At 43.3% G+C, this 27,445-nt stretch overlaps 42 non-coding genes across 42 annotated transcripts; all 42 read left to right on the top strand.

Annotated features, from left to right (window-relative positions):
* Positions 1 to 67: 67 nt before the first annotated feature.
* TRNAK-UUU (transfer RNA lysine (anticodon UUU)) lies at positions 68 to 140 on the top strand. Its single transcript has one exon. It is a non-coding gene; the product is annotated as a tRNA-Lys (tRNA).
* A 581-nt stretch (positions 141 to 721) lies between these two features.
* On the top strand, positions 722 to 794 carry TRNAK-UUU (transfer RNA lysine (anticodon UUU)). Its single transcript has one exon. It is a non-coding gene; the product is annotated as a tRNA-Lys (tRNA).
* A 581-nt stretch (positions 795 to 1,375) lies between these two features.
* On the top strand, positions 1,376 to 1,448 carry TRNAK-UUU (transfer RNA lysine (anticodon UUU)). The gene has a single exon. It is a non-coding gene; the product is annotated as a tRNA-Lys (tRNA).
* Positions 1,449 to 2,029: 581 nt separating this feature from the next.
* TRNAK-UUU (transfer RNA lysine (anticodon UUU)) lies at positions 2,030 to 2,102 on the top strand. The gene has a single exon. It is a non-coding gene; the product is annotated as a tRNA-Lys (tRNA).
* Positions 2,103 to 2,683: 581 nt separating this feature from the next.
* Positions 2,684 to 2,756, top strand: TRNAK-UUU (transfer RNA lysine (anticodon UUU)). Its single transcript has one exon. It is a non-coding gene; the product is annotated as a tRNA-Lys (tRNA).
* A 581-nt stretch (positions 2,757 to 3,337) lies between these two features.
* TRNAK-UUU (transfer RNA lysine (anticodon UUU)) lies at positions 3,338 to 3,410 on the top strand. The gene has a single exon. It is a non-coding gene; the product is annotated as a tRNA-Lys (tRNA).
* A 581-nt stretch (positions 3,411 to 3,991) lies between these two features.
* TRNAK-UUU (transfer RNA lysine (anticodon UUU)) lies at positions 3,992 to 4,064 on the top strand. The gene has a single exon. It is a non-coding gene; the product is annotated as a tRNA-Lys (tRNA).
* Positions 4,065 to 4,645: 581 nt separating this feature from the next.
* On the top strand, positions 4,646 to 4,718 carry TRNAK-UUU (transfer RNA lysine (anticodon UUU)). The gene has a single exon. It is a non-coding gene; the product is annotated as a tRNA-Lys (tRNA).
* Positions 4,719 to 5,299: 581 nt separating this feature from the next.
* Positions 5,300 to 5,372, top strand: TRNAK-UUU (transfer RNA lysine (anticodon UUU)). Its single transcript has one exon. It is a non-coding gene; the product is annotated as a tRNA-Lys (tRNA).
* Positions 5,373 to 5,953: 581 nt separating this feature from the next.
* On the top strand, positions 5,954 to 6,026 carry TRNAK-UUU (transfer RNA lysine (anticodon UUU)). The gene has a single exon. It is a non-coding gene; the product is annotated as a tRNA-Lys (tRNA).
* A 581-nt stretch (positions 6,027 to 6,607) lies between these two features.
* Positions 6,608 to 6,680, top strand: TRNAK-UUU (transfer RNA lysine (anticodon UUU)). Its single transcript has one exon. It is a non-coding gene; the product is annotated as a tRNA-Lys (tRNA).
* A 581-nt stretch (positions 6,681 to 7,261) lies between these two features.
* On the top strand, positions 7,262 to 7,334 carry TRNAK-UUU (transfer RNA lysine (anticodon UUU)). Its single transcript has one exon. It is a non-coding gene; the product is annotated as a tRNA-Lys (tRNA).
* A 581-nt stretch (positions 7,335 to 7,915) lies between these two features.
* Positions 7,916 to 7,988, top strand: TRNAK-UUU (transfer RNA lysine (anticodon UUU)). Its single transcript has one exon. It is a non-coding gene; the product is annotated as a tRNA-Lys (tRNA).
* Positions 7,989 to 8,569: 581 nt separating this feature from the next.
* On the top strand, positions 8,570 to 8,642 carry TRNAK-UUU (transfer RNA lysine (anticodon UUU)). Its single transcript has one exon. It is a non-coding gene; the product is annotated as a tRNA-Lys (tRNA).
* Positions 8,643 to 9,223: 581 nt separating this feature from the next.
* On the top strand, positions 9,224 to 9,296 carry TRNAK-UUU (transfer RNA lysine (anticodon UUU)). Its single transcript has one exon. It is a non-coding gene; the product is annotated as a tRNA-Lys (tRNA).
* Positions 9,297 to 9,877: 581 nt separating this feature from the next.
* TRNAK-UUU (transfer RNA lysine (anticodon UUU)) lies at positions 9,878 to 9,950 on the top strand. Its single transcript has one exon. It is a non-coding gene; the product is annotated as a tRNA-Lys (tRNA).
* Positions 9,951 to 10,531: 581 nt separating this feature from the next.
* Positions 10,532 to 10,604, top strand: TRNAK-UUU (transfer RNA lysine (anticodon UUU)). Its single transcript has one exon. It is a non-coding gene; the product is annotated as a tRNA-Lys (tRNA).
* A 581-nt stretch (positions 10,605 to 11,185) lies between these two features.
* On the top strand, positions 11,186 to 11,258 carry TRNAK-UUU (transfer RNA lysine (anticodon UUU)). The gene has a single exon. It is a non-coding gene; the product is annotated as a tRNA-Lys (tRNA).
* A 581-nt stretch (positions 11,259 to 11,839) lies between these two features.
* TRNAK-UUU (transfer RNA lysine (anticodon UUU)) lies at positions 11,840 to 11,912 on the top strand. Its single transcript has one exon. It is a non-coding gene; the product is annotated as a tRNA-Lys (tRNA).
* A 581-nt stretch (positions 11,913 to 12,493) lies between these two features.
* Positions 12,494 to 12,566, top strand: TRNAK-UUU (transfer RNA lysine (anticodon UUU)). Its single transcript has one exon. It is a non-coding gene; the product is annotated as a tRNA-Lys (tRNA).
* A 581-nt stretch (positions 12,567 to 13,147) lies between these two features.
* On the top strand, positions 13,148 to 13,220 carry TRNAK-UUU (transfer RNA lysine (anticodon UUU)). The gene has a single exon. It is a non-coding gene; the product is annotated as a tRNA-Lys (tRNA).
* A 581-nt stretch (positions 13,221 to 13,801) lies between these two features.
* On the top strand, positions 13,802 to 13,874 carry TRNAK-UUU (transfer RNA lysine (anticodon UUU)). Its single transcript has one exon. It is a non-coding gene; the product is annotated as a tRNA-Lys (tRNA).
* A 581-nt stretch (positions 13,875 to 14,455) lies between these two features.
* TRNAK-UUU (transfer RNA lysine (anticodon UUU)) lies at positions 14,456 to 14,528 on the top strand. Its single transcript has one exon. It is a non-coding gene; the product is annotated as a tRNA-Lys (tRNA).
* Positions 14,529 to 15,109: 581 nt separating this feature from the next.
* Positions 15,110 to 15,182, top strand: TRNAK-UUU (transfer RNA lysine (anticodon UUU)). The gene has a single exon. It is a non-coding gene; the product is annotated as a tRNA-Lys (tRNA).
* Positions 15,183 to 15,763: 581 nt separating this feature from the next.
* TRNAK-UUU (transfer RNA lysine (anticodon UUU)) lies at positions 15,764 to 15,836 on the top strand. Its single transcript has one exon. It is a non-coding gene; the product is annotated as a tRNA-Lys (tRNA).
* Positions 15,837 to 16,417: 581 nt separating this feature from the next.
* TRNAK-UUU (transfer RNA lysine (anticodon UUU)) lies at positions 16,418 to 16,490 on the top strand. The gene has a single exon. It is a non-coding gene; the product is annotated as a tRNA-Lys (tRNA).
* Positions 16,491 to 17,071: 581 nt separating this feature from the next.
* On the top strand, positions 17,072 to 17,144 carry TRNAK-UUU (transfer RNA lysine (anticodon UUU)). Its single transcript has one exon. It is a non-coding gene; the product is annotated as a tRNA-Lys (tRNA).
* Positions 17,145 to 17,725: 581 nt separating this feature from the next.
* TRNAK-UUU (transfer RNA lysine (anticodon UUU)) lies at positions 17,726 to 17,798 on the top strand. The gene has a single exon. It is a non-coding gene; the product is annotated as a tRNA-Lys (tRNA).
* Positions 17,799 to 18,379: 581 nt separating this feature from the next.
* Positions 18,380 to 18,452, top strand: TRNAK-UUU (transfer RNA lysine (anticodon UUU)). Its single transcript has one exon. It is a non-coding gene; the product is annotated as a tRNA-Lys (tRNA).
* Positions 18,453 to 19,033: 581 nt separating this feature from the next.
* Positions 19,034 to 19,106, top strand: TRNAK-UUU (transfer RNA lysine (anticodon UUU)). The gene has a single exon. It is a non-coding gene; the product is annotated as a tRNA-Lys (tRNA).
* Positions 19,107 to 19,687: 581 nt separating this feature from the next.
* TRNAK-UUU (transfer RNA lysine (anticodon UUU)) lies at positions 19,688 to 19,760 on the top strand. The gene has a single exon. It is a non-coding gene; the product is annotated as a tRNA-Lys (tRNA).
* Positions 19,761 to 20,341: 581 nt separating this feature from the next.
* TRNAK-UUU (transfer RNA lysine (anticodon UUU)) lies at positions 20,342 to 20,414 on the top strand. The gene has a single exon. It is a non-coding gene; the product is annotated as a tRNA-Lys (tRNA).
* A 581-nt stretch (positions 20,415 to 20,995) lies between these two features.
* TRNAK-UUU (transfer RNA lysine (anticodon UUU)) lies at positions 20,996 to 21,068 on the top strand. The gene has a single exon. It is a non-coding gene; the product is annotated as a tRNA-Lys (tRNA).
* A 581-nt stretch (positions 21,069 to 21,649) lies between these two features.
* On the top strand, positions 21,650 to 21,722 carry TRNAK-UUU (transfer RNA lysine (anticodon UUU)). The gene has a single exon. It is a non-coding gene; the product is annotated as a tRNA-Lys (tRNA).
* Positions 21,723 to 22,303: 581 nt separating this feature from the next.
* On the top strand, positions 22,304 to 22,376 carry TRNAK-UUU (transfer RNA lysine (anticodon UUU)). The gene has a single exon. It is a non-coding gene; the product is annotated as a tRNA-Lys (tRNA).
* Positions 22,377 to 22,957: 581 nt separating this feature from the next.
* Positions 22,958 to 23,030, top strand: TRNAK-UUU (transfer RNA lysine (anticodon UUU)). The gene has a single exon. It is a non-coding gene; the product is annotated as a tRNA-Lys (tRNA).
* A 581-nt stretch (positions 23,031 to 23,611) lies between these two features.
* Positions 23,612 to 23,684, top strand: TRNAK-UUU (transfer RNA lysine (anticodon UUU)). Its single transcript has one exon. It is a non-coding gene; the product is annotated as a tRNA-Lys (tRNA).
* A 581-nt stretch (positions 23,685 to 24,265) lies between these two features.
* Positions 24,266 to 24,338, top strand: TRNAK-UUU (transfer RNA lysine (anticodon UUU)). Its single transcript has one exon. It is a non-coding gene; the product is annotated as a tRNA-Lys (tRNA).
* Positions 24,339 to 24,919: 581 nt separating this feature from the next.
* On the top strand, positions 24,920 to 24,992 carry TRNAK-UUU (transfer RNA lysine (anticodon UUU)). Its single transcript has one exon. It is a non-coding gene; the product is annotated as a tRNA-Lys (tRNA).
* A 581-nt stretch (positions 24,993 to 25,573) lies between these two features.
* TRNAK-UUU (transfer RNA lysine (anticodon UUU)) lies at positions 25,574 to 25,646 on the top strand. The gene has a single exon. It is a non-coding gene; the product is annotated as a tRNA-Lys (tRNA).
* A 581-nt stretch (positions 25,647 to 26,227) lies between these two features.
* On the top strand, positions 26,228 to 26,300 carry TRNAK-UUU (transfer RNA lysine (anticodon UUU)). The gene has a single exon. It is a non-coding gene; the product is annotated as a tRNA-Lys (tRNA).
* Positions 26,301 to 26,881: 581 nt separating this feature from the next.
* On the top strand, positions 26,882 to 26,954 carry TRNAK-UUU (transfer RNA lysine (anticodon UUU)). Its single transcript has one exon. It is a non-coding gene; the product is annotated as a tRNA-Lys (tRNA).
* Positions 26,955 to 27,445: the final 491 nt, after the last annotated feature.

Here is a 27,445-nt window from a genome sequence, read left to right on the forward strand (position 1 = left end):
GATGTTCTTCCTAAATGGGAACATCTCGGAAGGTTCTTCGAAATGCATAGTGAGATGTTCTTCACGAGCCTGGGTAGCTCAGTCGGTAGAGCATCAGACTTTTAATCTGAGGGTCCAGGGTTCAAGTCCCTGTTCAGGCGCCTTGCCTTTTACCATAAACCTAGCACGTACCTTGACTTCGTTCTTAGGTGATTCTTGAGTGTGCATGAGGATTAAGCGTTGTTCTGGTTATTACATGACTTGTATCCAGCATTATTTCCCTCCGTTGAGTCTGTCTCTAACTTTCAGTCTTCTCTGAGCTGGTGGGTGGGGACTTGCATTTGTGATGTCTTTCAGAAACCGCACACAGAAATTGAAGAATCCTTGTTTTGTTTTTCTCTGTAAAAGTATGTGAGACATTACACAGCCCTAATGATCTGTGTGGCAGTGAATTGAGTTTGGAAAAAAAGCTTAAACAGTTGCTTAATACTGCAGCTGCACCTGACTATACTTAGCCAATTCTTATTGTCTTTGACGATGCTGCTTACTCCTTTTCCCCACTTTTGCCTCCATAGAGAATACCAGGAGATATAACCTGGCACTTGCTTTCTGTGGCAGAATGTGTGCGGACTTTGGTTTTGTTTGTGTACAGTCCTAAGCAAAAAGGAACATCTCGGAAGGTTCTTCGAAATGCATAGTGAGATGTTCTTCCTAAATGTGCTAAATGGGCTGCTCTGCACGAGCCTGGGTAGCTCAGTCGGTAGAGCATCAGACTTTTAATCTGAGGGTCCAGGGTTCAAGTCCCTGTTCAGGCGCCTTGCCTTTTACCATAAACCTAGCACGTACCTTGACTTCGTTCTTAGGTGATTCTTGAGTGTGCATGAGGATTAAGCGTTGTTCTGGTTATTACATGACTTGTATCCAGCATTATTTCCCTCCGTTGAGTCTGTCTCTAACTTTCAGTCTTCTCTGAGCTGGTGGGTGGGGACTTGCATTTGTGATGTCTTTCAGAAACCGCACACAGAAATTGAAGAATCCTTGTTTTGTTTTTCTCTGTAAAAGTATGTGAGACATTACACAGCCCTAATGATCTGTGTGGCAGTGAATTGAGTTTGGAAAAAAAGCTTAAACAGTTGCTTAATACTGCAGCTGCACCTGACTATATTTAGCCAATTCTTATTGTCTTTGACGATGCTGCTTACTCCTTTTCCCCACTTTTGCCTCCATAGAGAATACCAGGAGATATAACCTGGCACTTGCTTTCTGTGGCAGAATGTGTGCGGACTTTGGTTTTGTTTGTGTACAGTCCTAAGCAAAAAGGAACATCTCGGAAGGTTCTTCGAAATGCATAGTGAGATGTTCTTCCTAAATGTGCTAAATGGGCTGCTCTGCACGAGCCTGGGTAGCTCAGTCGGTAGAGCATCAGACTTTTAATCTGAGGGTCCAGGGTTCAAGTCCCTGTTCAGGCGCCTTGCCTTTTACCATAAACCTAGCACGTACCTTGACTTCGTTCTTAGGTGATTCTTGAGTGTGCATGAGGATTAAGCGTTGTTCTGGTTATTACATGACTTATATCCAGCATTATTTCCCTCCGTTGAGTCTGTCTCTAACTTTCAGTCTTCTCTGAGCTGGTGGGTGGGGACTTGCATTTGTGATGTCTTTCAGAAACCGCACACAGAAATTGAAGAATCCTTGTTTTGTTTTTCTCTGTAAAAGTATGTGAGACATTACACAGCCCTAATGATCTGTGTGGCAGTGAATTGAGTTTGGAAAAAAAGCTTAAACAGTTGCTTAATACTGCAGCTGCACCTGACTATACTTAGCCAATTCTTATTGTCTTTGACGATGCTGCTTACTCCTTTTCCCCACTTTTGCCTCCATAGAGAATACCAGGAGATATAACCTGGCACTTGCTTTCTGTGGCAGAATGTGTGCGGACTTTGGTTTTGTTTGTGTACAGTCCTAAGCAAAAAGGAACATCTCGGAAGGTTCTTCGAAATGCATAGTGAGATGTTCTTCCTAAATGTGCTAAATGGGCTGCTCTGCACGAGCCTGGGTAGCTCAGTTGGTAGAGCATCAGACTTTTAATCTGAGGGTCCAGGGTTCAAGTCCCTGTTCAGGCGCCTTGCCTTTTACCATAAACCTAGCACGTACCTTGACTTCGTTCTTAGGTGATTCTTGAGTGTGCATGAGGATTAAGCGTTGTTCTGGTTATTACATGACTTGTATCCAGCATTATTTCCCTCCGTTGAGTCTGTCTCTAACTTTCAGTCTTCTCTGAGCTGGTGGGTGGGGACTTGCATTTGTGATGTCTTTCAGAAACCGCACACAGAAATTGAAGAATCCTTGTTTTGTTTTTCTCTGTAAAAGTATGTGAGACATTACACAGCCCTAATGATCTGTGTGGCAGTGAATTGAGTTTGGAAAAAAAGCTTAAACAGTTGCTTAATACTGCAGCTGCACCTGACTATACTTAGCCAATTCTTATTGTCTTTGACGATGCTGCTTACTCCTTTTCCCCACTTTTGCCTCCATAGAGAATACCAGGAGATATAACCTGGCACTTGCTTTCTGTGGCAGAATGTGTGCGGACTTTGGTTTTGTTTGTGTACAGTCCTAAGCAAAAAGGAACATCTCGGAAGGTTCTTCGAAATGCATAGTGAGATGTTCTTCCTAAATGTGCTAAATGGGCTGCTCTGCACGAGCCTGGGTAGCTCAGTCGGTAGAGCATCAGACTTTTAATCTGAGGGTCCAGGGTTCAAGTCCCTGTTCAGGCGCCTTGCATTTTACCATAAACCTAGCACGTACCTTGACTTCGTTCTTAGGTGATTCTTGAGTGTGCATGAGGATTAAGCGTTGTTCTGGTTATTACATGACTTGTATCCAGCATTATTTCCCTCCGTTGAGTCTGTCTCTAACTTTCAGTCTTCTCTGAGCTGGTGGGTGGGGACTTGCATTTGTGATGTCTTTCAGAAACCGCACACAGAAATTGAAGAATCCTTGTTTTGTTTTTCTCTGTAAAAGTATGTGAGACATTACACAGCCCTAATGATCTGTGTGGCAGTGAATTGAGTTTGGAAAAAAAGCTTAAACAGTTGCTTAATACTGCAGCTGCACCTGACTATACTTAGCCAATTCTTATTGTCTTTGACGATGCTGCTTACTCCTTTTCCCCACTTTTGCCTCCATAGAGAATACCAGGAGATATAACCTGGCACTTGCTTTCTGTGGCAGAATGTGTGCGGACTTTGGTTTTGTTTGTGTACAGTCCTAAGCAAAAAGGAACATCTCGGAAGGTTCTTCGAAATGCATAGTGAGATGTTCTTCCTAAATGTGCTAAATGGGCTGCTCTGCACGAGCCTGGGTAGCTCAGTCGGTAGAGCATCAGACTTTTAATCTGAGGGTCCAGGGTTCAAGTCCCTGTTCAGGCGCCTTGCCTTTTACCATAAACCTAGCACGTACCTTGACTTCGTTCTTAGGTGATTCTTGAGTGTGCATGAGGATTAAGCATTGTTCTGGTTATTACATGACTTGTATCCAGCATTATTTCCCTCCGTTGAGTCTGTCTCTAACTTTCAGTCTTCTCTGAGCTGGTGGGTGGGGACTTGCATTTGTGATGTCTTTCAGAAACCGCACACAGAAATTGAAGAATCCTTGTTTTGTTTTTCTCTGTAAAAGTATGTGAGACATTACACAGCCCTAATGATCTGTGTGGCAGTGAATTGAGTTTGGAAAAAAAGCTTAAACAGTTGCTTAATACTGCAGCTGCACCTGACTATACTTAGCCAATTCTTATTGTCTTTGACGATGCTGCTTACTCCTTTTCCCCACTTTTGCCTCCATAGAGAATACCAGGAGATATAACCTGGCACTTGCTTTCTGTGGCAGAATGTGTGCGGACTTTGGTTTTGTTTGTGTACAGTCCTAAGCAAAAAGGAACATCTCGGAAGGTTCTTCGAAATGCATAGTGAGATGTTCTTCCTAAATGTGCTAAATGGGCTGCTCTGCACGAGCCTGGGTAGCTCAGTCGGTAGAGCATCAGACTTTTAATCTGAGGGTCCAGGGTTCAAGTCCCTGTTCAGGCGCCTTGCCTTTTACCATAAACCTAGCACGTACCTTGACTTCGTTCTTAGGTGATTCTTGAGTGTGCATGAGGATTAAGCATTGTTCTGGTTATTACATGACTTGTATCCAGCATTATTTCCCTCCGTTGAGTCTGTCTCTAACTTTCAGTCTTCTCTGAGCTGGTGGGTGGGGACTTGCATTTGTGATGTCTTTCAGAAACCGCACACAGAAATTGAAGAATCCTTGTTTTGTTTTTCTCTGTAAAAGTATGTGAGACATTACACAGCCCTAATGATCTGTGTGGCAGTGAATTGAGTTTGGAAAAAAAGCTTAAACAGTTGCTTAATACTGCAGCTGCACCTGACTATACTTAGCCAATTCTTATTGTCTTTGACGATGCTGCTTACTCCTTTTCCCCACTTTTGCCTCCATAGAGAATACCAGGAGATATAACCTGGCACTTGCTTTCTGTGGCAGAATGTGTGCGGACTTTGGTTTTGTTTGTGTACAGTCCTAAGCAAAAAGGAACATCTCGGAAGGTTCTTCGAAATGCATAGTGAGATGTTCTTCCTAAATGTGCTAAATGGGCTCCTCTGCACGAGCCTGGGTAGCTCAGTCGGTAGAGCATCAGACTTTTAATCTGAGGGTCCAGGGTTCAAGTCCCTGTTCAGGCGCCTTGCCTTTTACCATAAACCTAGCACGTACCTTGACTTCGTTCTTAGGTGATTCTTGAGTGTGCATGAGGATTAAGCATTGTTCTGGTTATTACATGACTTGAATCCAGCATTATTTCCCTCCGTTGAGTCTGTCTCTAACTTTCAGTCTTCTCTGAGCTGGTGGGTGGGGACTTGCATTTGTGATGTCTTTCAGAAACCGCACACAGAAATTGAAGAATCCTTGTTTTGTTTTTCTCTGTAAAAGTATGTGAGACATTACACAGCCCTAATGATCTGTGTGGCAGTGAATTGAGTTTGGAAAAAAAGCTTAAACAGTTGCTTAATACTGCAGCTGCACCTGACTATACTTAGCCAATTCTTATTGTCTTTGACGATGCTGCTTACTCCTTTTCCCCACTTTTGCCTCCATAGAGAATACCAGGAGATATAACCTGGCACTTGCTTTCTGTGGCAGAATGTGTGCGGACTTTGGTTTTGTTTGTGTACAGTCCTAAGCAAAAAGGAACATCTCGGAACGTTCTTCGAAATGCATAGTGAGATGTTCTTCCTAAATGTGCTAAATGGGCTGCTCTGCATGAGCCTGGGTAGCTCAGTCGGTAGAGCATCAGACTTTTAATCTGAGGGTCCAGGGTTCAAGTCCCTGTTCAGGCACCTTGCCTTTTACCATAAACCTAGCACGTACCTTGACTTCGTTCTTAGGTGATTCTTGAGTGTGCATGAGGATTAAGCGTTGTTCTGGTTATTACATGACTTGTATCCAGCATTATTTCCCTCCGTTGAGTCTGTCTCTAACTTTCAGTCTTCTCTGAGCTGGTGGGTGGGGACTTGCATTTGTGATGTCTTTCAGAAACCGCACACAGAAATTGAAGAATCCTTGTTTTGTTTTTCTCTGTAAAAGTATGTGAGACATTACACAGCCCTAATGATCTGTGTGGCAGTGAATTGAGTTTGGAAAAAAAGCTTAAACAGTTGCTTAATACTGCAGCTGCACCTGACTATACTTAGCCAATTCTTATTGTCTTTGACGATGCTGCTTACTCCTTTTCCCCACTTTTGCCTCCATAGAGAATACCAGGAGATATAACCTGGCACTTGCTTTCTGTGGCAGAATGTGTGCGGACTTTGGTTTTGTTTGTGTACAGTCCTAAGCAAAAAGGAACATCTCGGAAGGTTCTTCGAAATGCATAGTGAGATGTTCTTCCTAAATGTGCTAAATGGGCTGCTCTGCACGAGCCTGGGTAGCTCAGTCGGTAGAGCATCAGACTTTTAATCTGAGGGTCCAGGGTTCAAGTCCCTGTTCAGGCGCCTTGCCTTTTACCATAAACCTAGCACGTACCTTGACTTCGTTCTTAGGTGATTCTTGAGTGTGCATGAGGATTAAGCGTTGTTCTGGTTATTACATGACTTGTATCCAGCATTATTTCCCTCCGTTGAGTCTGTCTCTAACTTTCAGTCTTCTCTGAGCTGGTGGGTGGGGACTTGCATTTGTGATGTCTTTCAGAAACCGCACACAGAAATTGAAGAATCCTTGTTTTGTTTTTCTCTGTAAAAGTATGTGAGACATTACACAGCCCTAATGATCTGTGTGGCAGTGAATTGAGTTTGGAAAAAAAGCTTAAACAGTTGCTTAATACTGCAGCTGCACCTGACTATATTTAGCCAATTCTTATTGTCTTTGACGATGCTGCTTACTCCTTTTCCCCACTTTTGCCTCCATAGAGAATACCAGGAGATATAACCTGGCACTTGCTTTCTGTGGCAGAATGTGTGCGGACTTTGGTTTTGTTTGTGTACAGTCCTAAGCAAAAAGGAACATCTCGGAAGGTTCTTCGAAATGCATAGTGAGATGTTCTTCCTAAATGTGCTAAATGGGCTGCTCTGCACGAGCCTGGGTAGCTCAGTCGGTAGAGCATCAGACTTTTAATCTGAGGGTCCAGGGTTCAAGTCCCTGTTCAGGCGCCTTGCCTTTTACCATAAACCTAGCACGTACCTTGACTTCGTTCTTAGGTGATTCTTGAGTGTGCATGAGGATTAAGCGTTGTTCTGGTTATTACATGACTTGTATCCAGCATTATTTCCCTCCGTTGAGTCTGTCTCTAACTTTCAGTCTTCTCTGAGCTGGTGGGTGGGGACTTGCATTTGTGATGTCTTTCAGAAACCGCACACAGAAATTGAAGAATCCTTGTTTTGTTTTTCTCTGTAAAAGTATGTGAGACATTACACAGCCCTAATGATCTGTGTGGCAGTGAATTGAGTTTGGAAAAAAAGCTTAAACAGTTGCTTAATACTGCAGCTGCACCTGACTATATTTAGCCAATTCTTATTGTCTTTGACGATGCTGCTTACTCCTTTTCCCCACTTTTGCCTCCATAGAGAATACCAGGAGATATAACCTGGCACTTGCTTTCTGTGGCAGAATGTGTGCGGACTTTGGTTTTGTTTGTGTACAGTCCTAAGCAAAAAGGAACATCTCGGAAGGTTCTTCGAAATGCATAGTGAGATGTTCTTCCTAAATGTGCTAAATGGGCTGCTCTGCACGAGCCTGGGTAGCTCAGTCGGTAGAGCATCAGACTTTTAATCTGAGGGTCCAGGGTTCAAGTCCCTGTTCAGGCGCCTTGCCTTTTACCATAAACCTAGCACGTACCTTGACTTCGTTCTTAGGTGATTCTTGAGTGTGCATGAGGATTAAGCGTTGTTCTGGTTATTACATGACTTGTATCCAGCATTATTTCCCTCCGTTGAGTCTGTCTCTAACTTTCAGTCTTCTCTGAGCTGGTGGGTGGGGACTTGCATTTGTGATGTCTTTCAGAAACCGCACACAGAAATTGAAGAATCCTTGTTTTGTTTTTCTCTGTAAAAGTATGTGAGACATTACACAGCCCTAATGATCTGTGTGGCAGTGAATTGAGTTTGGAAAAAAAGCTTAAACAGTTGCTTAATACTGCAGCTGCACCTGACTATATTTAGCCAATTCTTATTGTCTTTGACGATGCTGCTTACTCCTTTTCCCCACTTTTGCCTCCATAGAGAATACCAGGAGATATAACCTGGCACTTGCTTTCTGTGGCAGAATGTGTGCGGACTTTGGTTTTGTTTGTGTACAGTCCTAAGCAAAAAGGAACATCTCGGAAGGTTCTTCGAAATGCATAGTGAGATGTTCTTCCTAAATGTGCTAAATGGGCTGCTCTGCACGAGCCTGGGTAGCTCAGTCGGTAGAGCATCAGACTTTTAATCTGAGGGTCCAGGGTTCAAGTCCCTGTTCAGGCGCCTTGCCTTTTACCATAAACCTAGCACGTACCTTGACTTCGTTCTTAGGTGATTCTTGAGTGTGCATGAGGATTAAGCGTTGTTCTGGTTATTACATGACTTGTATCCAGCATTATTTCCCTCCGTTGAGTCTGTCTCTAACTTTCAGTCTTCTCTGAGCTGGTGGGTGGGGACTTGCATTTGTGATGTCTTTCAGAAACCGCACACAGAAATTGAAGAATCCTTGTTTTGTTTTTCTCTGTAAAAGTATGTGAGACATTACACAGCCCTAATGATCTGTGTGGCAGTGAATTGAGTTTGGAAAAAAAGCTTAAACAGTTGCTTAATACTGCAGCTGCACCTGACTATACTTAGCCAATTCTTATTGTCTTTGACGATGCTGCTTACTCCTTTTCCCCACTTTTGCCTCCATAGAGAATACCAGGAGATATAACCTGGCACTTGCTTTCTGTGGCAGAATGTGTGCGGACTTTGGTTTTGTTTGTGTACAGTCCTAAGCAAAAAGGAACATCTCGGAAGGTTCTTCGAAATGCATAGTGAGATGTTCTTCCTAAATGTGCTAAATGGGCTGCTCTGCACGAGCCTGGGTAGCTCAGTCGGTAGAGCATCAGACTTTTAATCTGAGGGTCCAGGGTTCAAGTCCCTGTTCAGGCGCCTTGCCTTTTACCATAAACCTAGCACGTACCTTGACTTCGTTCTTAGGTGATTCTTGAGTGTGCATGAGGATTAAGCGTTGTTCTGGTTATTACATGACTTGTATCCAGCATTATTTCCCTCCGTTGAGTCTGTCTCTAACTTTCAGTCTTCTCTGAGCTGGTGGGTGGGGACTTGCATTTGTGATGTCTTTCAGAAACCGCACACAGAAATTGAAGAATCCTTGTTTTGTTTTTCTCTGTAAAAGTATGTGAGACATTACACAGCCCTAATGATCTGTGTGGCAGTGAATTGAGTTTGGAAAAAAAGCTTAAACAGTTGCTTAATACTGCAGCTGCACCTGACTATATTTAGCCAATTCTTATTGTCTTTGACGATGCTGCTTACTCCTTTTCCCCACTTTTGCCTCCATAGAGAATACCAGGAGATATAACCTGGCACTTGCTTTCTGTGGCAGAATGTGTGCGGACTTTGGTTTTGTTTGTGTACAGTCCTAAGCAAAAAGGAACATCTCGGAAGGTTCTTCGAAATGCATAGTGAGATGTTCTTCCTAAATGTGCTAAATGGGCTGCTCTGCACGAGCCTGGGTAGCTCAGTCGGTAGAGCATCAGACTTTTAATCTGAGGGTCCAGGGTTCAAGTCCCTGTTCAGGCGCCTTGCCTTTTACCATAAACCTAGCACGTACCTTGACTTCGTTCTTAGGTGATTCTTGAGTGTGCATGAGGATTAAGCGTTGTTCTGGTTATTACATGACTTGTATCCAGCATTATTTCCCTCCGTTGAGTCTGTCTCTAACTTTCAGTCTTCTCTGAGCTGGTGGGTGGGGACTTGCATTTGTGATGTCTTTCAGAAACCGCACACAGAAATTGAAGAATCCTTGTTTTGTTTTTCTCTGTAAAAGTATGTGAGACATTACACAGCCCTAATGATCTGTGTGGCAGTGAATTGAGTTTGGAAAAAAAGCTTAAACAGTTGCTTAATACTGCAGCTGCACCTGACTATACTTAGCCAATTCTTATTGTCTTTGACGATGCTGCTTACTCCTTTTCCCCACTTTTGCCTCCATAGAGAATACCAGGAGATATAACCTGGCACTTGCTTTCTGTGGCAGAATGTGTGCGGACTTTGGTTTTGTTTGTGTACAGTCCTAAGCAAAAAGGAACATCTCGGAAGGTTCTTCGAAATGCATAGTGAGATGTTCTTCCTAAATGTGCTAAATGGGCTGCTCTGCACGAGCCTGGGTAGCTCAGTCGGTAGAGCATCAGACTTTTAATCTGAGGGTCCAGGGTTCAAGTCCCTGTTCAGGCGCCTTGCCTTTTACCATAAACCTAGCACGTACCTTGACTTCGTTCTTAGGTGATTCTTGAGTGTGCATGAGGATTAAGCGTTGTTCTGGTTATTACATGACTTGTATCCAGCATTATTTCCCTCCGTTGAGTCTGTCTCTAACTTTCAGTCTTCTCTGAGCTGGTGGGTGGGGACTTGCATTTGTGATGTCTTTCAGAAACCGCACACAGAAATTGAAGAATCCTTGTTTTGTTTTTCTCTGTAAAAGTATGTGAGACATTACACAGCCCTAATGATCTGTGTGGCAGTGAATTGAGTTTGGAAAAAAAGCTTAAACAGTTGCTTAATACTGCAGCTGCACCTGACTATACTTAGCCAATTCTTATTGTCTTTGACGATGCTGCTTACTCCTTTTCCCCACTTTTGCCTCCATAGAGAATACCAGGAGATATAACCTGGCACTTGCTTTCTGTGGCAGAATGTGTGCGGACTTTGGTTTTGTTTGTGTACAGTCCTAAGCAAAAAGGAACATCTCGGAAGGTTCTTCGAAATGCATAGTGAGATGTTCTTCCTAAATGTGCTAAATGGGCTGCTCTGCACGAGCCTGGGTAGCTCAGTCGGTAGAGCATCAGACTTTTAATCTGAGGGTCCAGGGTTCAAGTCCCTGTTCAGGCGCCTTGCCTTTTACCATAAACCTAGCACGTACCTTGACTTCGTTCTTAGGTGATTCTTGAGTGTGCATGAGGATTAAGCGTTGTTCTGGTTATTACATGACTTGTATCCAGCATTATTTCCCTCCGTTGAGTCTGTCTCTAACTTTCAGTCTTCTCTGAGCTGGTGGGTGGGGACTTGCATTTGTGATGTCTTTCAGAAACCGCACACAGAAATTGAAGAATCCTTGTTTTGTTTTTCTCTGTAAAAGTATGTGAGACATTACACAGCCCTAATGATCTGTGTGGCAGTGAATTGAGTTTGGAAAAAAAGCTTAAACAGTTGCTTAATACTGCAGCTGCACCTGACTATACTTAGCCAATTCTTATTGTCTTTGACGATGCTGCTTACTCCTTTTCCCCACTTTTGCCTCCATAGAGAATACCAGGAGATATAACCTGGCACTTGCTTTCTGTGGCAGAATGTGTGCGGACTTTGGTTTTGTTTGTGTACAGTCCTAAGCAAAAAGGAACATCTCGGAAGGTTCTTCGAAATGCATAGTGAGATGTTCTTCCTAAATGTGCTAAATGGGCTGCTCTGCACGAGCCTGGGTAGCTCAGTCGGTAGAGCATCAGACTTTTAATCTGAGGGTCCAGGGTTCAAGTCCCTGTTCAGGCGCCTTGCATTTTACCATAAACCTAGCACGTACCTTGACTTCGTTCTTAGGTGATTCTTGAGTGTGCATGAGGATTAAGCGTTGTTCTGGTTATTACATGACTTGTATCCAGCATTATTTCCCTCCGTTGAGTCTGTCTCTAACTTTCAGTCTTCTCTGAGCTGGTGGGTGGGGACTTGCATTTGTGATGTCTTTCAGAAACCGCACACAGAAATTGAAGAATCCTTGTTTTGTTTTTCTCTGTAAAAGTATGTGAGACATTACACAGCCCTAATGATCTGTGTGGCAGTGAATTGAGTTTGGAAAAAAAGCTTAAACAGTTGCTTAATACTGCAGCTGCACCTGACTATACTTAGCCAATTCTTATTGTCTTTGACGATGCTGCTTACTCCTTTTCCCCACTTTTGCCTCCATAGAGAATACCAGGAGATATAACCTGGCACTTGCTTTCTGTGGCAGAATGTGTGCGGACTTTGGTTTTGTTTGTGTACAGTCCTAAGCAAAAAGGAACATCTCGGAAGGTTCTTCGAAATGCATAGTGAGATGTTCTTCCTAAATGTGCTAAATGGGCTGCTCTGCACGAGCCTGGGTAGCTCAGTCGGTAGAGCATCAGACTTTTAATCTGAGGGTCCAGGGTTCAAGTCCCTGTTCAGGCGCCTTGCCTTTTACCATAAACCTAGCACGTACCTTGACTTCGTTCTTAGGTGATTCTTGAGTGTGCATGAGGATTAAGCATTGTTCTGGTTATTACATGACTTGTATCCAGCATTATTTCCCTCCGTTGAGTCTGTCTCTAACTTTCAGTCTTCTCTGAGCTGGTGGGTGGGGACTTGCATTTGTGATGTCTTTCAGAAACCGCACACAGAAATTGAAGAATCCTTGTTTTGTTTTTCTCTGTAAAAGTATGTGAGACATTACACAGCCCTAATGATCTGTGTGGCAGTGAATTGAGTTTGGAAAAAAAGCTTAAACAGTTGCTTAATACTGCAGCTGCACCTGACTATACTTAGCCAATTCTTATTGTCTTTGACGATGCTGCTTACTCCTTTTCCCCACTTTTGCCTCCATAGAGAATACCAGGAGATATAACCTGGCACTTGCTTTCTGTGGCAGAATGTGTGCGGACTTTGGTTTTGTTTGTGTACAGTCCTAAGCAAAAAGGAACATCTCGGAAGGTTCTTCGAAATGCATAGTGAGATGTTCTTCCTAAATGTGCTAAATGGGCTGCTCTGCACGAGCCTGGGTAGCTCAGTCGGTAGAGCATCAGACTTTTAATCTGAGGGTCCAGGGTTCAAGTCCCTGTTCAGGCGCCTTGCCTTTTACCATAAACCTAGCACGTACCTTGACTTCGTTCTTAGGTGATTCTTGAGTGTGCATGAGGATTAAGCATTGTTCTGGTTATTACATGACTTGTATCCAGCATTATTTCCCTCCGTTGAGTCTGTCTCTAACTTTCAGTCTTCTCTGAGCTGGTGGGTGGGGACTTGCATTTGTGATGTCTTTCAGAAACCGCACACAGAAATTGAAGAATCCTTGTTTTGTTTTTCTCTGTAAAAGTATGTGAGACATTACACAGCCCTAATGATCTGTGTGGCAGTGAATTGAGTTTGGAAAAAAAGCTTAAACAGTTGCTTAATACTGCAGCTGCACCTGACTATACTTAGCCAATTCTTATTGTCTTTGACGATGCTGCTTACTCCTTTTCCCCACTTTTGCCTCCATAGAGAATACCAGGAGATATAACCTGGCACTTGCTTTCTGTGGCAGAATGTGTGCGGACTTTGGTTTTGTTTGTGTACAGTCCTAAGCAAAAAGGAACATCTCGGAAGGTTCTTCGAAATGCATAGTGAGATGTTCTTCCTAAATGTGCTAAATGGGCTCCTCTGCACGAGCCTGGGTAGCTCAGTCGGTAGAGCATCAGACTTTTAATCTGAGGGTCCAGGGTTCAAGTCCCTGTTCAGGCGCCTTGCCTTTTACCATAAACCTAGCACGTACCTTGACTTCGTTCTTAGGTGATTCTTGAGTGTGCATGAGGATTAAGCATTGTTCTGGTTATTACATGACTTGAATCCAGCATTATTTCCCTCCGTTGAGTCTGTCTCTAACTTTCAGTCTTCTCTGAGCTGGTGGGTGGGGACTTGCATTTGTGATGTCTTTCAGAAACCGCACACAGAAATTGAAGAATCCTTGTTTTGTTTTTCTCTGTAAAAGTATGTGAGACATTACACAGCCCTAATGATCTGTGTGGCAGTGAATTGAGTTTGGAAAAAAAGCTTAAACAGTTGCTTAATACTGCAGCTGCACCTGACTATACTTAGCCAATTCTTATTGTCTTTGACGATGCTGCTTACTCCTTTTCCCCACTTTTGCCTCCATAGAGAATACCAGGAGATATAACCTGGCACTTGCTTTCTGTGGCAGAATGTGTGCGGACTTTGGTTTTGTTTGTGTACAGTCCTAAGCAAAAAGGAACATCTCGGAAGGTTCTTCGAAATGCATAGTGAGATGTTCTTCCTAAATGTGCTAAATGGGCTGCTCTGCACGAGCCTGGGTAGCTCAGTCGGTAGAGCATCAGACTTTTAATCTGAGGGTCCAGGGTTCAAGTCCCTGTTCAGGCGCCTTGCCTTTTACCATAAACCTAGCACGTACCTTGACTTCGTTCTTAGGTGATTCTTGAGTGTGCATGAGGATTAAGCGTTGTTCTGGTTATTACATGACTTGTATCCAGCATTATTTCCCTCCGTTGAGTCTGTCTCTAACTTTCAGTCTTCTCTGAGCTGGTGGGTGGGGACTTGCATTTGTGATGTCTTTCAGAAACCGCACACAGAAATTGAAGAATCCTTGTTTTGTTTTTCTCTGTAAAAGTATGTGAGACATTACACAGCCCTAATGATCTGTGTGGCAGTGAATTGAGTTTGGAAAAAAAGCTTAAACAGTTGCTTAATACTGCAGCTGCACCTGACTATACTTAGCCAATTCTTATTGTCTTTGACGATGCTGCTTACTCCTTTTCCCCACTTTTGCCTCCATAGAGAATACCAGGAGATATAACCTGGCACTTGCTTTCTGTGGCAGAATGTGTGCGGACTTTGGTTTTGTTTGTGTACAGTCCTAAGCAAAAAGGAACATCTCGGAAGGTTCTTCGAAATGCATAGTGAGATGTTCTTCCTAAATGTGCTAAATGGGCTGCTCTGCACGAGCCTGGGTAGCTCAGTCGGTAGAGCATCAGACTTTTAATCTGAGGGTCCAGGGTTCAAGTCCCTGTTCAGGCGCCTTGCCTTTTACCATAAACCTAGCACGTACCTTGACTTCGTTCTTAGGTGATTCTTGAGTGTGCATGAGGATTAAGCGTTGTTCTGGTTATTACATGACTTGTATCCAGCATTATTTCCCTCCGTTGAGTCTGTCTCTAACTTTCAGTCTTCTCTGAGCTGGTGGGTGGGGACTTGCATTTGTGATGTCTTTCAGAAACCGCACACAGAAATTGAAGAATCCTTGTTTTGTTTTTCTCTGTAAAAGTATGTGAGACATTACACAGCCCTAATGATCTGTGTGGCAGTGAATTGAGTTTGGAAAAAAAGCTTAAACAGTTGCTTAATACTGCAGCTGCACCTGACTATACTTAGCCAATTCTTATTGTCTTTGACGATGCTGCTTACTCCTTTTCCCCACTTTTGCCTCCATAGAGAATACCAGGAGATATAACCTGGCACTTGCTTTCTGTGGCAGAATGTGTGCGGACTTTGGTTTTGTTTGTGTACAGTCCTAAGCAAAAAGGAACATCTCGGAAGGTTCTTCGAAATGCATAGTGAGATGTTCTTCCTAAATGTGCTAAATGGGCTGCTCTGCACGAGCCTGGGTAGCTCAGTCGGTAGAGCATCAGACTTTTAATCTGAGGGTCCAGGGTTCAAGTCCCTGTTCAGGCGCCTTGCCTTTTACCATAAACCTAGCACGTACCTTGACTTCGTTCTTAGGTGATTCTTGAGTGTGCATGAGGATTAAGCGTTGTTCTGGTTATTACATGACTTGTATCCAGCATTATTTCCCTCCGTTGAGTCTGTCTCTAACTTTCAGTCTTCTCTGAGCTGGTGGGTGGGGACTTGCATTTGTGATGTCTTTCAGAAACCGCACACAGAAATTGAAGAATCCTTGTTTTGTTTTTCTCTGTAAAAGTATGTGAGACATTACACAGCCCTAATGATCTGTGTGGCAGTGAATTGAGTTTGGAAAAAAAGCTTAAACAGTTGCTTAATACTGCAGCTGCACCTGACTATACTTAGCCAATTCTTATTGTCTTTGACGATGCTGCTTACTCCTTTTCCCCACTTTTGCCTCCATAGAGAATACCAGGAGATATAACCTGGCACTTGCTTTCTGTGGCAGAATGTGTGCGGACTTTGGTTTTGTTTGTGTACAGTCCTAAGCAAAAAGGAACATCTCGGAAGGTTCTTCGAAATGCATAGTGAGATGTTCTTCCTAAATGTGCTAAATGGGCTGCTCTGCACGAGCCTGGGTAGCTCAGTCGGTAGAGCATCAGACTTTTAATCTGAGGGTCCAGGGTTCAAGTCCCTGTTCAGGCGCCTTGCCTTTTACCATAAACCTAGCACGTACCTTGACTTCGTTCTTAGGTGATTCTTGAGTGTGCATGAGGATTAAGCGTTGTTCTGGTTATTACATGACTTGTATCCAGCATTATTTCCCTCCGTTGAGTCTGTCTCTAACTTTCAGTCTTCTCTGAGCTGGTGGGTGGGGACTTGCATTTGTGATGTCTTTCAGAAACCGCACACAGAAATTGAAGAATCCTTGTTTTGTTTTTCTCTGTAAAAGTATGTGAGACATTACACAGCCCTAATGATCTGTGTGGCAGTGAATTGAGTTTGGAAAAAAAGCTTAAACAGTTGCTTAATACTGCAGCTGCACCTGACTATACTTAGCCAATTCTTATTGTCTTTGACGATGCTGCTTACTCCTTTTCCCCACTTTTGCCTCCATAGAGAATACCAGGAGATATAACCTGGCACTTGCTTTCTGTGGCAGAATGTGTGCGGACTTTGGTTTTGTTTGTGTACAGTCCTAAGCAAAAAGGAACATCTCGGAAGGTTCTTCGAAATGCATAGTGAGATGTTCTTCCTAAATGTGCTAAATGGGCTGCTCTGCACGAGCCTGGGTAGCTCAGTCGGTAGAGCATCAGACTTTTAATCTGAGGGTCCAGGGTTCAAGTCCCTGTTCAGGCGCCTTGCCTTTTACCATAAACCTAGCACGTACCTTGACTTCGTTCTTAGGTGATTCTTGAGTGTGCATGAGGATTAAGCGTTGTTCTGGTTATTACATGACTTGTATCCAGCATTATTTCCCTCCGTTGAGTCTGTCTCTAACTTTCAGTCTTCTCTGAGCTGGTGGGTGGGGACTTGCATTTGTGATGTCTTTCAGAAACCGCACACAGAAATTGAAGAATCCTTGTTTTGTTTTTCTCTGTAAAAGTATGTGAGACATTACACAGCCCTAATGATCTGTGTGGCAGTGAATTGAGTTTGGAAAAAAAGCTTAAACAGTTGCTTAATACTGCAGCTGCACCTGACTATACTTAGCCAATTCTTATTGTCTTTGACGATGCTGCTTACTCCTTTTCCCCACTTTTGCCTCCATAGAGAATACCAGGAGATATAACCTGGCACTTGCTTTCTGTGGCAGAATGTGTGCGGACTTTGGTTTTGTTTGTGTACAGTCCTAAGCAAAAAGGAACATCTCGGAAGGTTCTTCGAAATGCATAGTGAGATGTTCTTCCTAAATGTGCTAAATGGGCTGCTCTGCACGAACCTGGGTAGCTCAGTCGGTAGAGCATCAGACTTTTAATCTGAGGGTCCAGGGTTCAAGTCCCTGTTCAGGCGCCTTGCCTTTTACCATAAACCTAGCACGTACCTTGACTTCGTTCTTAGGTGATTCTTGAGTGTGCATGAGGATTAAGCGTTGTTCTGGTTATTACATGACTTGTATCCAGCATTATTTCCCTCCGTTGAGTCTGTCTCTAACTTTCAGTCTTCTCTGAGCTGGTGGGTGGGGACTTGCATTTGTGATGTCTTTCAGAAACCGCACACAGAAATTGAAGAATCCTTGTTTTGTTTTTCTCTGTAAAAGTATGTGAGACATTACACAGCCCTAATGATCTGTGTGGCAGTGAATTGAGTTTGGAAAAAAAGCTTAAACAGTTGCTTAATACTGCAGCTGCACCTGACTATACTTAGCCAATTCTTATTGTCTTTGACGATGCTGCTTACTCCTTTTCCCCACTTTTGCCTCCATAGAGAATACCAGGAGATATAACCTGGCACTTGCTTTCTGTGGCAGAATGTGTGCGGACTTTGGTTTTGTTTGTGTACAGTCCTAAGCAAAAAGGAACATCTCGGAAGGTTCTTCGAAATGCATAGTGAGATGTTCTTCCTAAATGTGCTAAATGGGCTGCTCTGCACGAGCCTGGGTAGCTCAGTCGGTAGAGCATCAGACTTTTAATCTGAGGGTCCAGGGTTCAAGTCCCTGTTCAGGCGCCTTGCCTTTTACCATAAACCTAGCACGTACCTTGACTTCGTTCTTAGGTGATTCTTGAGTGTGCATGAGGATTAAGCGTTGTTCTGGTTATTACATGACTTGTATCCAGCATTATTTCCCTCCGTTGAGTCTGTCTCTAACTTTCAGTCTTCTCTGAGCTGGTGGGTGGGGACTTGCATTTGTGATGTCTTTCAGAAACCGCACACAGAAATTGAAGAATCCTTGTTTTGTTTTTCTCTGTAAAAGTATGTGAGACATTACACAGCCCTAATGATCTGTGTGGCAGTGAATTGAGTTTGGAAAAAAAGCTTAAACAGTTGCTTAATACTGCAGCTGCACCTGACTATACTTAGCCAATTCTTATTGTCTTTGACGATGCTGCTTACTCCTTTTCCCCACTTTTGCCTCCATAGAGAATACCAGGAGATATAACCTGGCACTTGCTTTCTGTGGCAGAATGTGTGCGGACTTTGGTTTTGTTTGTGTACAGTCCTAAGCAAAAAGGAACATCTCGGAAGGTTCTTCGAAATGCATAGTGAGATGTTCTTCCTAAATGTGCTAAATGGGCTGCTCTGCACGAGCCTGGGTAGCTCAGTCGGTAGAGCATCAGACTTTTAATCTGAGGGTCCAGGGTTCAAGTCCCTGTTCAGGCGCCTTGCCTTTTACCATAAACCTAGCACGTACCTTGACTTCGTTCTTAGGTGATTCTTGAGTGTGCATGAGGATTAAGCATTGTTCTGGTTATTACATGACTTGTATCCAGCATTATTTCCCTCCGTTGAGTCTGTCTCTAACTTTCAGTCTTCTCTGAGCTGGTGGGTGGGGACTTGCATTTGTGATGTCTTTCAGAAACCGCACACAGAAATTGAAGAATCCTTGTTTTGTTTTTCTCTGTAAAAGTATGTGAGACATTACACAGCCCTAATGATCTGTGTGGCAGTGAATTGAGTTTGGAAAAAAAGCTTAAACAGTTGCTTAATACTGCAGCTGCACCTGACTATACTTAGCCAATTCTTATTGTCTTTGACGATGCTGCTTACTCCTTTTCCCCACTTTTGCCTCCATAGAGAATACCAGGAGATATAACCTGGCACTTGCTTTCTGTGGCAGAATGTGTGCGGACTTTGGTTTTGTTTGTGTACAGTCCTAAGCAAAAAGGAACATCTCGGAAGGTTCTTCGAAATGCATAGTGAGATGTTCTTCCTAAATGTGCTAAATGGGCTGCTCTGCACGAGCCTGGGTAGCTCAGTCGGTAGAGCATCAGACTTTTAATCTGAGGGTCCAGGGTTCAAGTCCCTATTCAGGCGCCTTGCCTTTTACCATAAACCTAGCACGTACCTTGACTTCGTTCTTAGGTGATTCTTGAGTGTGCATGAGGATTAAGCGTTGTTCTGGTTATTACATGACTTGTATCCAGCATTATTTCCCTCCGTTGAGTCTGTCTCTAACTTTCAGTCTTCTCTGAGCTGGTGGGTGGGGACTTGTATTTGTGATGTCTTTCAGAAACCGCACACAGAAATTGAAGAATCCTTGTTTTGTTTTTCTCTGTAAAAGTATGTGAGACATTACACAGCCCTAATGATCTGTGTGGCAGTGAATTGAGTTTGGAAAAAAAGCTTAAACAGTTGCTTAATACTGCAGCTGCACCTGACTATACTTAGCCAATTCTTATTGTCTTTGACGATGCTGCTTACTCCTTTTCCCCACTTTTGCCTCCATAGAGAATACCAGGAGATATAACCTGGCACTTGCTTTCTGTGGCAGAATGTGTGCGGACTTTGGTTTTGTTTGTGTACAGTCCTAAGCAAAAAGGAACATCTCGGAAGGTTCTTCGAAATGCATAGTGAGATGTTCTTCCTAAATGTGCTAAATGGGCTGCTCTGCACGAGCCTGGGTAGCTCAGTCGGTAGAGCATCAGACTTTTAATCTGAGGGTCCAGGGTTCAAGTCCCTGTTCAGGCGCCTTGCCTTTTACCATAAACCTAGCACGTACCTTGACTTCGTTCTTAGGTGATTCTTGAGTGTGCATGAGGATTAAGCGTTGTTCTGGTTATTACATGACTTGTATCCAGCATTATTTCCCTCCGTTGAGTCTGTCTCTAACTTTCAGTCTTCTCTGAGCTGGTGGGTGGGGACTTGCATTTGTGATGTCTTTCAGAAACCGCACACAGAAATTGAAGAATCCTTGTTTTGTTTTTCTCTGTAAAAGTATGTGAGACATTACACAGCCCTAATGATCTGTGTGGCAGTGAATTGAGTTTGGAAAAAAAGCTTAAACAGTTGCTTAATACTGCAGCTGCACCTGACTATACTTAGCCAATTCTTATTGTCTTTGACAATGCTGCTTACTCCTTTTCCCCACTTTTGCCTCCATAGAGAATACCAGGAGATATAACCTGGCACTTGCTTTCTGTGGCAGAATGTGTGCGGACTTTGGTTTTGTTTGTGTACAGTCCTAAGCAAAAAGGAACATCTCGGAAGGTTCTTCGAAATGCATAGTGAGATGTTCTTCCTAAATGTGCTAAATGGGCTGCTCTGCACGAGCCTGGGTAGCTCAGTCGGTAGAGCATCAGACTTTTAATCTGAGGGTCCAGGGTTCAAGTCCCTGTTCAGGCGCCTTGCCTTTTACCATAAACCTAGCACGTACCTTGACTTCGTTCTTAGGTGATTCTTGAGTGTGCATGAGGATTAAGCGTTGTTCTGGTTATTACATGACTTGTATCCAGCATTATTTCCCTCCGTTGAGTCTGTCTCTAACTTTCAGTCTTCTCTGAGCTGGTGGGTGGGGACTTGCATTTGTGATGTCTTTCAGAAACCGCACACAGAAATTGAAGAATCCTTGTTTTGTTTTTCTCTGTAAAAGTATGTGAGACATTACACAGCCCTAATGATCTGTGTGGCAGTGAATTGAGTTTGGAAAAAAAGCTTAAACAGTTGCTTAATACTGCAGCTGCACCTGACTATACTTAGCCAATTCTTATTGTCTTTGACGATGCTGCTTACTCCTTTTCCCCACTTTTGCCTCCATAGAGAATACCAGGAGATATAACCTGGCACTTGCTTTCTGTGGCAGAATGTGTGCGGACTTTGGTTTTGTTTGTGTACAGTCCTAAGCAAAAAGGAACATCTCGGAAGGTTCTTCGAAATGCATAGTGAGATGTTCTTCCTAAATGTGCTAAATGGGCTGCTCTGCACGAGCCTGGGTAGCTCAGTCGGTAGAGCATCAGACTTTTAATCTGAGGGTCCAGGGTTCAAGTCCCTGTTCAGGCGCCTTGCCTTTTACCATAAACCTAGCACGTACCTTGACTTCGTTCTTAGGTGATTCTTGAGTGTGCATGAGGATTAAGCGTTGTTCTGGTTATTACATGACTTGTATCCAGCATTATTTCCCTCCGTTGAGTCTGTCTCTAACTTTCAGTCTTCTCTGAGCTGGTGGGTGGGGACTTGCATTTGTGATGTCTTTCAGAAACCGCACACAGAAATTGAAGAATCCTTGTTTTGTTTTTCTCTGTAAAAGTATGTGAGACATTACACAGCCCTAATGATCTGTGTGGCAGTGAATTGAGTTTGGAAAAAAAGCTTAAACAGTTGCTTAATACTGCAGCTGCACCTGACTATACTTAGCCAATTCTTATTGTCTTTGACGATGCTGCTTACTCCTTTTCCCCACTTTTGCCTCCATAGAGAATACCAGGAGATATAACCTGGCACTTGCTTTCTGTGGCAGAATGTGTGCGGACTTTGGTTTTGTTTGTGTACAGTCCTAAGCAAAAAGGAACATCTCGGAAGGTTCTTCGAAATGCATAGTGAGATGTTCTTCCTAAATGTGCTAAATGGGCTGCTCTGCACGAGCCTGGGTAGCTCAGTCGGTAGAGCATCAGACTTTTAATCTGAGGGTCCAGGGTTCAAGTCCCTGTTCAGGCGCCTTGCCTTTTACCATAAACCTAGCACGTACCTTGACTTCGTTCTTAGGTGATTCTTGAGTGTGCATGAGGATTAAGCGTTGTTCTGGTTATTACATGACTTGTATCCAGCATTATTTCCCTCCGTTGAGTCTGTCTCTAACTTTCAGTCTTCTCTGAGCTGGTGGGTGGGGACTTGCATTTGTGATGTCTTTCAGAAACCGCACACAGAAATTGAAGAATCCTTGTTTTGTTTTTCTCTGTAAAAGTATGTGAGACATTACACAGCCCTAATGATCTGTGTGGCAGTGAATTGAGTTTGGAAAAAAAGCTTAAACAGTTGCTTAATACTGCAGCTGCACCTGACTATACTTAGCCAATTCTTATTGTCTTTGACGATGCTGCTTACTCCTTTTCCCCACTTTTGCCTCCATAGAGAATACCAGGAGATATAACCTGGCACTTGCTTTCTGTGGCAGAATGTGTGCGGACTTTGGTTTTGTTTGTGTACAGTCCTAAGCAAAAAGGAACATCTCGGAAGGTTCTTCGAAATGCATAGTGAGATGTTCTTCCTAAATGTGCTAAATGGGCTGCTCTGCACGAGCCTGGGTAGCTCAGTCGGTAGAGCATCAGACTTTTAATCTGAGGGTCCAGGGTTCAAGTCCCTGTTCAGGCGCCTTGCCTTTTACCATAAACCTAGCACGTACCTTGACTTCGTTCTTAGGTGATTCTTGAGTGTGCATGAGGATTAAGCGTTGTTCTGGTTATTACATGACTTGTATCCAGCATTATTTCCCTCCGTTGAGTCTGTCTCTAACTTTCAGTCTTCTCTGAGCTGGTGGGTGGGGACTTGCATTTGTGATGTCTTTCAGAAACCGCACACAGAAATTGAAGAATCCTTGTTTTGTTTTTCTCTGTAAAAGTATGTGAGACATTACACAGCCCTAATGATCTGTGTGGCAGTGAATTGAGTTTGGAAAAAAAGCTTAAACAGTTGCTTAATACTGCAGCTGCACCTGACTATACTTAGCCAATTCTTATTGTCTTTGACGATGCTGCTTACTCCTTTTCCCCACTTTTGCCTCCATAGAGAATACCAGGAGATATAACCTGGCACTTGCTTTCTGTGGCAGAATGTGTGCGGACTTTGGTTTTGTTTGTGTACAGTCCTAAGCAAAAAGGAACATCTCGGAAGGTTCTTCGAAATGCATAGTGAGATGTTCTTCCTAAATGTGCTAAATGGGCTGCTCTGCACGAGCCTGGGTAGCTCAGTCGGTAGAGCATCAGACTTTTAATCTGAGGGTCCAGGGTTCAAGTCCCTGTTCAGGCGCCTTGCCTTTTACCATAAACCTAGCACGTACCTTGACTTCGTTCTTAGGTGATTCTTGAGTGTGCATGAGGATTAAGCGTTGTTCTGGTTATTACATGACTTGTATCCAGCATTATTTCCCTCCGTTGAGTCTGTCTCTAACTTTCAGTCTTCTCTGAGCTGGTGGGTGGGGACTTGCATTTGTGATGTCTTTCAGAAACCGCACACAGAAATTGAAGAATCCTTGTTTTGTTTTTCTCTGTAAAAGTATGTGAGACATTACACAGCCCTAATGATCTGTGTGGCAGTGAATTGAGTTTGGAAAAAAAGCTTAAACAGTTGCTTAATACTGCAGCTGCACCTGACTATACTTAGCCAATTCTTATTGTCTTTGACGATGCTGCTTACTCCTTTTCCCCACTTTTGCCTCCATAGAGAATACCAGGAGATATAACCTGGCACTTGCTTTCTGTGGCAGAATGTGTGCGGACTTTGGTTTTGTTTGTGTACAGTCCTAAGCAAAAAGGAACATCTCGGAAGGTTCTTCGAAATGCATAGTGAGATGTTCTTCCTAAATGTGCTAAATGGGCTGCTCTGCACGAGCCTGGGTAGCTCAGTCGGTAGAGCATCAGACTTTTAATCTGAGGGTCCAGGGTTCAAGTCCCTGTTCAGGCGCCTTGCCTTTTACCATAAACCTAGCACGTACCTTGACTTCGTTCTTAGGTGATTCTTGAGTGTGCATGAGGATTAAGCGTTGTTCTGGTTATTACATGACTTGTATCCAGCATTATTTCCCTCCGTTGAGTCTGTCTCTAACTTTCAGTCTTCTCTGAGCTGGTGGGTGGGGACTTGCATTTGTGATGTCTTTCAGAAACCGCACACAGAAATTGAAGAATCCTTGTTTTGTTTTTCTCTGTAAAAGTATGTGAGACATTACACAGCCCTAATGATCTGTGTGGCAGTGAATTGAGTTTGGAAAAAAAGCTTAAACAGTTGCTTAATACTGCAGCTGCACCTGACTATACTTAGCCAATTCTTATTGTCTTTGACGATGCTGCTTACTCCTTTTCCCCACTTTTGCCTCCATAGAGAATACCAGGAGATATAACCTGGCACTTGCTTTCTGTGGCAGAATGTGTGCGGACTTTGGTTTTGTTTGTGTACAGTCCTAAGCAAAAAGGAACATCTCGGAAGGTTCTTCGAAATGCATAGTGAGATGTTCTTCCTAAATGTGCTAAATGGGCTGCTCTGCACGAGCCTGGGTAGCTCAGTCGGTAGAGCATCAGACTTTTAATCTGAGGGTCCAGGGTTCAAGTCCCTGTTCAGGCGCCTTGCCTTTTACCATAAACCTAGCACGTACCTTGACTTCGTTCTTAGGTGATTCTTGAGTGTGCATGAGGATTAAGCGTTGTTCTGGTTATTACATGACTTGTATCCAGCATTATTTCCCTCCGTTGAGTCTGTCTCTAACTTTCAGTCTTCTCTGAGCTGGTGGGTGGGGACTTGCATTTGTGATGTCTTTCAGAAACCGCACACAGAAATTGAAGAATCCTTGTTTTGTTTTTCTCTGTAAAAGTATGTGAGACATTACACAGCCCTAATGATCTGTGTGGCAGTGAATTGAGTTTGGAAAAAAAGCTTAAACAGTTGCTTAATACTGCAGCTGCACCTGACTATACTTAGCCAATTCTTATTGTCTTTGACGATGCTGCTTACTCCTTTTCCCCACTTTTGCCTCCATAGAGAATACCAGGAGATATAACCTGGCACTTGCTTTCTGTGGCAGAATGTGTGCGGACTTTGGTTTTGTTTGTGTACAGTCCTAAGCAAAAAGGAACATCTCGGAAGGTTCTTCGAAATGCATAGTGAGATGTTCTTCCTAAATGTGCTAAATGGGCTGCTCTGCACGAGCCTGGGTAGCTCAGTCGGTAGAGCATCAGACTTTTAATCTGAGGGTCCAGGGTTCAAGTCCCTGTTCAGGCGCCTTGCCTTTTACCATAAACCTAGCACGTACCTTGACTTCGTTCTTAGGTGATTCTTGAGTGTGCATGAGGATTAAGCGTTGTTCTGGTTATTACATGACTTGTATCCAGCATTATTTCCCTCCGTTGAGTCTGTCTCTAACTTTCAGTCTTCTCTGAGCTGGTGGGTGGGGACTTGCATTTGTGATGTCTTTCAGAAACCGCACACAGAAATTGAAGAATCCTTGTTTTGTTTTTCTCTGTAAAAGTATGTGAGACATTACACAGCCCTAATGATCTGTGTGGCAGTGAATTGAGTTTGGAAAAAAAGCTTAAACAGTTGCTTAATACTGCAGCTGCACCTGACTATACTTAGCCAATTCTTATTGTCTTTGACGATGCTGCTTACTCCTTTTCCCCACTTTTGCCTCCATAGAGAATACCAGGAGATATAACCTGGCACTTGCTTTCTGTGGCAGAATGTGTGCGGACTTTGGTTTTGTTTGTGTACAGTCCTAAGCAAAAAGGAACATCTCGGAAGGTTCTTCGAAATGCATAGTGAGATGTTCTTCCTAAATGTGCTAAATGGGCTGCTCTGCACGAGCCTGGGTAGCTCAGTCGGTAGAGCATCAGACTTTTAATCTGAGGGTCCAGGGTTCAAGTCCCTGTTCAGGCGCCTTGCCTTTTACCATAAACCTAGCACGTACCTTGACTTCGTTCTTAGGTGATTCTTGAGTGTGCATGAGGATTAAGCGTTGTTCTGGTTATTACATGACTTGTATCCAGCATTATTTCCCTCCGTTGAGTCTGTCTCTAACTTTCAGTCTTCTCTGAGCTGGTGGGTGGGGACTTGCATTTGTGATGTCTTTCAGAAACCGCACACAGAAATTGAAGAATCCTTGTTTTGTTTTTCTCTGTAAAAGTATGTGAGACATTACACAGCCCTAATGATCTGTGTGGCAGTGAATTGAGTTTGGAAAAAAAGCTTAAACAGTTGCTTAATACTGCAGCTGCACCTGACTATACTTAGCCAATTCTTATTGTCTTTGACGATGCTGCTTACTCCTTTTCCCCACTTTTGCCTCCATAGAGAATACCAGGAGATATAACCTGGCACTTGCTTTCTGTGGCAGAATGTGTGCGGACTTTGGTTTTGTTTGTGTACAGTCCTAAGCAAAAAGGAACATCTCGGAAGGTTCTTCGAAATGCATAGTGAGATGTTCTTCCTAAATGTGCTAAATGGGCTGCTCTGCACGAGCCTGGGTAGCTCAGTCGGTAGAGCATCAGACTTTTAATCTGAGGGTCCAGGGTTCAAGTCCCTGTTCAGGCGCCTTGCCTTTTACCATAAACCTAGCACGTACCTTGACTTCGTTCTTAGGTGATTCTTGAGTGTGCATGAGGATTAAGCGTTGTTCTGGTTATTACATGACTTGTATCCAGCATTATTTCCCTCCGTTGAGTCTGTCTCTAACTTTCAGTCTTCTCTGAGCTGGTGGGTGGGGACTTGCATTTGTGATGTCTTTCAGAAACCGCACACAGAAATTGAAGAATCCTTGTTTTGTTTTTCTCTGTAAAAGTATGTGAGACATTACACAGCCCTAATGATCTGTGTGGCAGTGAATTGAGTTTGGAAAAAAAGCTTAAACAGTTGCTTAATACTGCAGCTGCACCTGACTATACTTAGCCAATTCTTATTGTCTTTGACGATGCTGCTTACTCCTTTTCCCCACTTTTGCCTCCATAGAGAATACCAGGAGATATAACCTGGCACTTGCTTTCTGTGGCAGAATGTGTGCGGACTTTGGTTTTGTTTGTGTACAGTCCTAAGCAAAAAGGAACATCTCGGAAGGTTCTTCGAAATGCATAGTGAGATGTTCTTCCTAAATGTGCTAAATGGGCTGCTCTGCACGAGCCTGGGTAGCTCAGTCGGTAGAGCATCAGACTTTTAATCTGAGGGTCCAGGGTTCAAGTCCCTGTTCAGGCGCCTTGCCTTTTACCATAAACCTAGCACGTACCTTGACTTCGTTCTTAGGTGATTCTTGAGTGTGCATGAGGATTAAGCGTTGTTCTGGTTATTACATGACTTGTATCCAGCATTATTTCCCTCCGTTGAGTCTGTCTCTAACTTTCAGTCTTCTCTGAGCTGGTGGGTGGGGACTTGCATTTGTGATGTCTTTCAGAAACCGCACACAGAAATTGAAGAATCCTTGTTTTGTTTTTCTCTGTAAAAGTATGTGAGACATTACACAGCCCTAATGATCTGTGTGGCAGTGAATTGAGTTTGGAAAAAAAGCTTAAACAGTTGCTTAATACTGCAGCTGCACCTGACTATACTTAGCCAATTCTTATTGTCTTTGACGATGCTGCTTACTCCTTTTCCCCACTTTTGCCTCCATAGAGAATACCAGGAGATATAACCTGGCACTTGCTTTCTGTGGCAGAATGTGTGCGGACTTTGGTTTTGTTTGTGTACAG

Source organism: Anomaloglossus baeobatrachus, chromosome 1 (assembly GCF_048569485.1).
Source record: "Anomaloglossus baeobatrachus isolate aAnoBae1 chromosome 1, aAnoBae1.hap1, whole genome shotgun sequence".
Classification (NCBI taxonomy): domain Eukaryota; kingdom Metazoa; phylum Chordata; class Amphibia; order Anura; family Aromobatidae; genus Anomaloglossus; species Anomaloglossus baeobatrachus.